Below are 8,799 nucleotides of genomic sequence, written 5' to 3' on the forward strand. Positions count from 1 at the left end.
GTTGCACTTGGTGGCTTTCCCAGTAAAGACATAGCCTTTCAGCTTGTTCAGGTCTGAGCCAACCTGAGATTATTTTATTTTTATTTATTCAAACTGCTATCAATAAATCTAATTTTTAAAATGTATTTTGTCCTTATGCTGTCCCAGTTCTTTGTCATTAAAATATCAAGTCAGGTTATTGCACGAACTGTGACAGTTGCATCATACTCTGCTCTCTGTCAAATCCCTCCCCAAATTCCTCCAGCTGCTCTGCAAGCTTACACTTTTCCTAGAGCCCCTTGATGTGTAAAATGTGTGCGATGTTTTGATCAAAGGGATTCTTGTACTTAATGCAAATTTCAGCACACGTACAGCAGTCAGATGTGAGTGTGTGGATCCAATCCTCCCATCTCCACTGGGCCCCCGGGACATCAATCTAGCGAGCAAGGAGGGCAGGGATGACTGGTGCAGAACACTTCCACTTCTTTATTTTTAAGACTGTGTTAAGCTTTCTCCATATATGATAATTTTAACTTGTTCTGAATGCCCATCAGCTAAAAGGTTACAATGACCACATCTGAGAAAACTTGTCTTTTTTTTCTTCCACGTTTTTTTCAACATCTGAGCAAACAGCAAAAGGAAAGATCCCCTTTCTGCAATTCTTTTGGACGCTTCAAATGACATTTTAGGTACCAGAGGATCATTTTCTGAAAATTTATTTTCAAACACAGACCCAAATACTTTAAGTAGGGAGACTATTTTCTGTGGGAATTAGTGGTCATTGCTGATCAATCTCACACTTAGTGAATGATTTTGAATGCAGATGAATATTGATCTTTCCAATGTTTTCTTTATTTTCCAATCTGTCTGTTCATCTGTACTACCTACAAATTTATTTCTTCTGTCAGTTTGAAGCCATTCCCCCTTGTTCTTATCAGTACATGCCCTTGGAAAAAGCCCCTCTCCAGCTCTCAGGGTTTCCTATCCTCTATCCTGTTTCAGAAAAAATCCTCCTGCATTACAGTCGCCTCTTATTAAAAAGAGTTACTCGAAGTTCTGGGCAAGATGCTGCTGACCTGTATGAGTTAATTTTACAATGGCTGCATAGAGTTCCTGCTGTCCACCTGAAATCATTACTTGGGAACCACTGAATCAGTAACCTCATAAATTTAACTTAGCCAGGAGGGAGAAAGATTTCTCTCATTCCTCTAATTTGTTCATCCTGTGCTACTTTAACAGCTGGAATCAAAATGGAATAAAAGAGCATTGTGTCTTGAGCTCTTCAGTTGCCTAATTAAAAATTGATCATTTATTCTCATTTAGGGTTCTGCAGAAAAAGGATACTGCTCTTGCAGTAAAACAAAGTTTTTGAAGAGAGCCTCTGGAACAGATAAAGCATGGAGGTAAAAACCATAGCAGGTATGTTTAGAAGACATCGTTTTCGTTTCCATGTAGCTCACAGTTCTGCCCTGGTTCTTTCAGTACAGGCAGAACAATTTTCCGAGGTGTTCTCTGAAGTGCCTTTGTGTCTGACTGCCTCAATACCTCACCTGAGTTTATTTACTCTGTAGCAAGAATATTGCACACCAAAAAAAAGGTGAGAGAGAAGACCTGTGGTTTGACTTAAAATCACAGAAACATGGAGTGCTAAGGGACCTGAAAGATCATCTCACCCTGCCAGGAGCATTTCAGTTTGCACTGAAGGTTTGCACTTTGTGGCAATCTAACATTCATGCATCAGTGTCACCATTAGCCATAGAAAAGTGAATTGACAGCAGGTGTATCTTCTATAATAAAGCTTTTAATCAGAAGTTGTTCATGAAATGTTTCTCTCCCTCTGTTCTTGAAGTGTTACCCTGTTTATTTAGAAACATGTTTTTTACACATCACAATATTAACTTTGTAAGAGCATTACTTCTCAGCATAACAGATACACAGGATTTTAGCTGTCACATTGTTTACAAGTTAGAACCAGCAGTGCAGTGTTAGGTCTTTTTATCTGCTCTGAACTTCATGCGGTCTTAAATGTCATTTAGGGTTTTGATGCCTCTGGTTCTAGTCCATAAAAAGGGCATAGCAATGTGATCCTATGGGAAGATACCAGGGGTTACAATTAGGAGAGGTTCAGAAAAGTGGTTGAAGCTGCTGAACACTGAAAACGAAGTGTACAAGTCAGATTTTTTCTCTTTCTTCCTACAGTTGTTGTTTTCCCAACCCTCTTATCTTTCTCTTAATAAAAACCCTCCTCTAGTTTCAGTGAGGTACTGGAGCTGTGTGTAACAGAGAAGCAAAGATTTCCTTACTGTTTTGTTTTGAGGCTGCTAGATCAGCTCCTGTATCAGACTTTTTAAAAAATCTGTTTATGTTGAGTTAGTTACAGGCTGAGCTGCTTTGTTTATTTACCAAGCAGGTGCAGCAAGTGTAGAGATTTTTCATGCTCCTGTTAAGTGTTGTCTTGCACTATGATTTAAATCAGATTAATGTGACCAAAATGTAATAAAGAGAAGTAATAAATATATTACAAAATATGTATAAATATGTCATTAAAAATCCTGTTAAGACATTTGGCAGATTTCATGCTTAAAATGCAAATTCTTGTCTGTAGTGGTACACATTCATAGAATCATGGAATCACAGAGTGGTTTAGGTTGGAAGGGATCTTCAGGATCATCCAGTTCCAACTCCTCTGCCATGGGTGGGGACACCTTCCACTATCCCAGGTTGCTCAAAGACCAGTCCAGCCTGGCCTTGAACACTCCCAGGGATGAGGCATCCACAGGCAACCTCTGCCAAGGCTTCACTACTCTCCGTGTAAAGAATTTCTTCTTAATGTCCAACCTAAACCTGCTCTCTTTCAATTTAAAGCTACTCATGGTATAAATTAGTACTCCTCTTTTACAAAAATGTATTAATATAAATAGTTATTAATTTTCCAGTTGTTGCTATTTTGATCGCAAATGCATGTGTTCACTCTTACCATTGGATTTCTCTTTGTGAGTTGAAAAGTTTCAAAGCAATTATTTATGTTTTTCCTAAGTAATTGTATCCCAAAAGAAGTCTAACTTCCAATATTTTGTGCACAGGGTTGCTCTCTTACACAAGTTGCTTTAATGCAGCACCTGAGAGATTTAACCACTGGCCTATTTGAAAGCAGTGTGGTTGTGGAAAGGTAGAGAAGAGAATTTTATAAACATCAAGTTTGGCAGTGGAGCTTTTGGAATTTCACATTTATCTGTAATTTCCCTGTAGCACAGACTACACCCTTTCTCTAGGGCTGATGAAGAGTTGCAGGAGTTTTATTTATATCTAGTAGAAATTAGGAGAAAGTCCTCAGCACTTGTTCTTCTGTGGATAGATCCAGTCCCTGCCCCACTTCAGTCAGTCTCTGCCTGAGAAATACTTCACAGGAAACAAAAATGAAAAAGAACAAATTCAATAGCAGTAGGAGTGTTATTTTTAAGCTACTGTGCTGAACAATGTCGCCTCAGAAAAATAACACAAATGCATGGCTATTGACCACAATAAATGAGGAATTTGGGCTTCTGTTGTCTTTCTCATGCTGCAGCTGTAGTGTGAAGTATTAGAATTACCGGAAAGTCACCTGTGGAATATCTGACATCCTTAAATACAGGCTTGATGATGTTTATTTTTAAGTACATAGAGCAACAATCCTTCATTATTTTGCCTTTTCACTTTGAATTAAAGTATTTGTCTTGAATTTCAAGAGACAACTTGATACATTCATTCATGAGCTAAAATAAACCGCAGTGAGCCCACAGAGGAAGAGATTCTATAGGAGAACGGCTTTTACTCTGTTAGACTGGCCAAATATTTGCAGCTTTGCAATGACTCATCCATTTTCCTCTCTTCTTCAGCAGAATTTTGGAAGAAAGGACTAAGGAAGGAGCTAATGATACTCCTAGAGGGAAAGAAGATCAAGTCCTTTTTTGGTGCTTAATTTTATCTGAACCAAATCCTTCGTTGCCATAGTGTGGACACAGAAGCGAGCAGAGCTGGCCCTGTTCATCCCAGTTGAGGAGCAAGACTTTTATCTTCTGCTTTTTTTCATATTTATTATTTATTTTACAATAAATGCTACTATTTAGCATCCATTATTATCTTTATGCAAGGAAATACTTGGGATTGAGGTTGTATCCTGATAAAAGTTTGGCAGACATAGATTGGGACCATCCTGAGTGTTGGAACTGAAAGGAAGCTCATAAATCATCGGTGCAGTGTCCTGCTGCCACCAACCACCTCATGGGATGAGCCTGATCCTGAACTGGAATTCAACCACTAAACAGTCTGTCTGTGGCGTTGTGTTTGCCTTTTCCCCCAGGTTGTACAGGTTAAACAGTTCTTTCCCTTCCCTTCTTTTCTCCTGTTCCTGCCTTCCTTGTGTAGGGTCAGGGATCATTCGTTGTGGCAGATACATTTTGCACCCTTAGTGCTCTTGAGCCTGCAGTTTCCTGATGAGACAGTCCTTTGGGACAGGGTTTGGAAATATTAAGTCCTCAAAAGTAATACTCAGTTAAAGTGTTCTCATTCCTGGCTTTTCTCTCCAGCCCTGGGCACTGTAACAGTGTCAGTAAAGATGCTTGAGGGACGGGGTTGGGAACTGGGCTGTGGAGCCAGTCTGGCAAAAAAAAAAAATTACTGTATGTCTCAGCCTTATAGAATTCTTAAATATAATTAAAAGTTTAAGATAAATGCCCACAAGTGTGCCTATCAGTTGTGTAAACCAGAAGGAAGGAGAAAACTCTCAAGATTTACTTCCATTTATTTACTTTTTATCTTACAGTTAAATGGATGAACTGTTTTCTAATAAAATTAAGGAATATGCACAGAATCATAGATTCACAGAATGGTTTGGTTTGGAAGGGACCCTCAAGATCATCCAGATCCAAATCCCCCTGCCAGGGGCAGGGACAGCTTGCACTAAACCAGGTTCCTCAGAATCCTATCCAGCCTGGTCTTGAACACTTCCAGGGATGGGAAGCTTCTCTGGGCAACGTGTTCTGGTGTCTCAACACTCTCACAATACAGAATTTCTTCCTAATATCCAATCTAAACCTGCTTTCTTTCAGTCTGAAGCCATTTATCCTTGTCCTGTCACTCCAGGCCCTGGCAGTCTCTCCCTATCTTTCCTGCAGGCTCCTTCAGGTACTAGAAGGCCCGAATTAGGCCACCCCAAAGCCTTCTCTTCTCCAGGTTGAACAATCCCAATTCTCTCAGCCTTTCCTCACAGCAGAGCTGCTCCATCCCTCTGATCATCCTGGTGGCCTTCTCTGGCCTTTCTCCAACAGCTCCATGCCATTTCTGTGCTGGACCCCAGGACTGGATGCAGCTCTGCAGGTGGGGTCTCACCAGAGCAGAGCAGAGGGGCAGAATCACTTCCCTCGCTCAGGCCTCACTGCTTTTGATGCAGCTCAGGACACAATTTGCTTTCTGGGCCATATTCTCACTGCTGATCCTCTTCTTCTTGCCTAAAAGAAAAAAACCAGACTCAGACCTCTGTGTCCAGAATCCACTGAGGACAAATCCTGCACACAGGCAATCGAGGCCATGAAAGTCATTTCCAGAAAGACTTTTTCATCCAGTGCTTCTACCTGCATGTTTCAGTAACACCTGCACTACTGTGATATGTCATCTGAAGAGTTCAAAGCACGTTATAGGTTCATATTTAGCTAATGGATAGCAGTCACTGAAAGAAGGAAGACACCCATCCTGATGTGCCCATCTGCAGGCACATCAGGAGGTACCTGAATGGATAAAATGCCTTGCTCAAGGTCAGAAAAAGAGTTGGTGGCGAAGCTGGAGAACACTGAGAGGTGAATTAATACATCCTGATGGCAGCCAGCTGACTTGCTGCAGCTGTGCTCAGAACATTGATCTGATTCTTGTGGATACGAGGGAACTTCTTTAGATAAAGGATCTCACATAAAATCAAACCATTTATCAGCCCTCGAGAGAAGCAAACTGTGAAGTGTTGGGCTGTCACCACTGTAATGCAGGCAGCAATTGCTAGGCACTAAAGTGGTCATGTTTTCCCTCTCCCTCCTTGATGCATGTTTCTATAAAGCCTTGGTCCTGTGGAAAAACTATTTGCCAGACTCTTAGCTCAGTAAGCACATATTCTGGTCACAGAGTGCTTCAGCCTGCAAACCCTTCACTGCTCATGCTTTTTTAAAATGCAGTATTCAAGGACACTGCATTTTGACTTGCTAGTCATGTTTCTGAAAGTAGAAGTACCTAAAATATAACTCAATCCCCAGAGGCCTGAAAAGAAATGTACAGCTTCAATATCTGCAGCACAAGTGGTGCAAAAGGTTGCTTCAGAGGCAACCTACAAACATGGCAAACTAAGGGTAAATTAAAAACCAATGAGTTAAAAAACTTCAGACAATGTTCTTAAGATAGGCTTTAACTTTTGGACAACCCTGTATTAGTCAGGTGGTTGGACTAGATGTTCATTGTAGGTCCCCTTCAACTGAAATAGTCCTATTCTATTCTATTCTATTAAAAAAAAAAAAAAAAAAAGAAACTACAAAAGCCCAAGGTGTGGTGATTATGGTATAAATCCATGCTCTTTTCCACCATCCATCTATTCCCATGGGAGTTGTTCACTAGCAGTAAAGGGAGAGTAAAAACCTCAGCAAGGTGCTGTGCACATCTCTGATTCTCCCAGCACTACCTCAGCTGGTGGCACTCAAAGGAGATAACAAAACAAACCACAGCTTCCTTCCCAAGTGGATAAATATTAAAACAACTGCAGGAAGGGGTGAGCAGTAATTCACTGCCCACAGCTAGAACAGAGATACCCCAATCTCCTCTAGCTCCAGGTGAGTCTTCTTGGCAGAGCCAACAAACCCCATCCCACCCTGAGGTCACACAGGGGAATGTATCAAAGTGAATAAATCATCAGGTCTGGTGAAATACTTCAGAGGGTGAAAATTTATTTCCCCTTGGCTGATCCTTGCTTTTATGTCATCTTGAAGTGCCTTTTTTTCCTCATCCTTTCTTACACAAGACCACAAGTACCTTTGTCTCCCCTGCAGGGACCTGAACATATTAAAAGGTCACTGCTAGATCAAAAGGAATATGCTTTTAAAAAGAAGCATTTCCCTCAATTCCCAATCATGCCACAGTAAAGCTGTAATAAAAACCATGCACGGTTTGCCTGCATGATTTTTATCATTTATCAGAGCATATTGAAAACCAGAGTCATTCTTCTTCCACCAGTCACTTGTTCCTGCTAGTTTTACACTCACTGGAGCAGTAATAGTGCCAGAGCTTGCAAGGAAATATTTAAACACTAATTAACTTGTTAATTCTGTGTGTGTGGGCAGGCCCCTTTTCCCTCTAGAGCACAACTGATTTTCGAGATATTTGTTTGGGATTTCAAGGTGTTTGCATATTGTGTATGGCTCCCTGTGTATGTGCTGGTATGTGTGTGGGATGCCTCTGGCTGTATTTGCCTGCAGCTGAGCCTGCACCACATTCCCCTTGGAACAGGCAAGTTTTCCAATATGAAAGTTTAAAAAAACCCCAATCCTCTCCTGTTTTATTTCAGCCACTGTATAAAAGGCAGCAGATCACATGGCTATTCCATGGAGCTGTGTTACGGCGTCACAATAAATGTGTGTCCCTCCTAGCTGTGGGGTGCTTGGGTAGATCAGTTTTCAGCATGTGTCCAACAGCAGTTCAGCCTGGAGGAGTCATGCACTGCAGAGGTTTTCCTGTTCAATTTTTCTAATAAACAGATCTGCAGGGTGTTGCTAACACCAATCTGATTTTCTCTGGGAGGTGGTTAAGCAGTGACTAGAGTTTGTACGAACAGTGAATACATTTTCTTGTGTTTCTGTGCTCCCTTCCCATCCTGCTTCCTCTTTGAAAGTCCTGGTCTAGTGGAAGGTGTCCCTGCCCGTGGCAGGGGTTTGGAACTGGATGATCTTGAAGGTCCATTCCAACTCAAACCATTCTGTTATTCTGTAAGTCAGCTCTGATGTGGCACATCAGAAATGGCTGGGAGAACAATATTGAGACTCCGCACTTAACCTGCATAGCAAATACATCCAGGCCATGTTTCCATGTGTTGCACGAGAAACCCTCACAGAAAGTAAGTTCTTAATACAAAATTCAGACCTCAAAGCATTAAAAAATGTTGGTATTAAGAAAAGATTTTTAAATGGTTTGTTTTGAACAACTGTGGCAATGGCTGTGTCTCAATAATCCAGTTTATGATGTGGCCCTTTCTGTCCCAAAGCTGCCTGGACAGAACAGGAGTTCTTGTGCACACCCATTTGTAGCAGTTTCTTCTCACCATTAAAAACCAGGGTGCTTCCAGGGGGACAAACAGGCCATGGCTTTGTAGCTAGAAATCATGGAGAAGCCAGGGACACTCATGCACAGTTCAGGTGGAATTGTTGTCACTGAACTTTAGGTGCAATAGTTTCATTTCTTAGTAATGGGGCAAAGACTTTAGATGCTTTAGGGACAAGAAGGCTTTAGGGACATGGGAGGCACCTGTGCTGCAGAGAGCTGAAGCTGGGAGAGGTAAGTCCCACCCTTTGGGAACAAACCCTGTTTCCAGCCCCAAGGAATGCCGAGGTAGCACTGAAGGACTTGTTGCTTCACGCCTGCCTGACAAGAGACTGGAGGCCCATGAAAATAGCTCAAAGCAGCCCAGCTGCTGTTATCCCTTCAAGTTTCCCCCCAGAGCAAGAGCGATGTGCTGCATGGAGCCTCCCGCTCTGCTCCTGCAGCCTCCAACACACAGCCTCCTACAGACACTCACCCAGACGTTTTGAGGTACAGATG

The sequence above is a fragment of the Coloeus monedula genome, assembly GCF_965178545.1.
Source record: "Coloeus monedula genome assembly, chromosome: 1".
Classification (NCBI taxonomy): domain Eukaryota; kingdom Metazoa; phylum Chordata; class Aves; order Passeriformes; family Corvidae; genus Coloeus; species Coloeus monedula.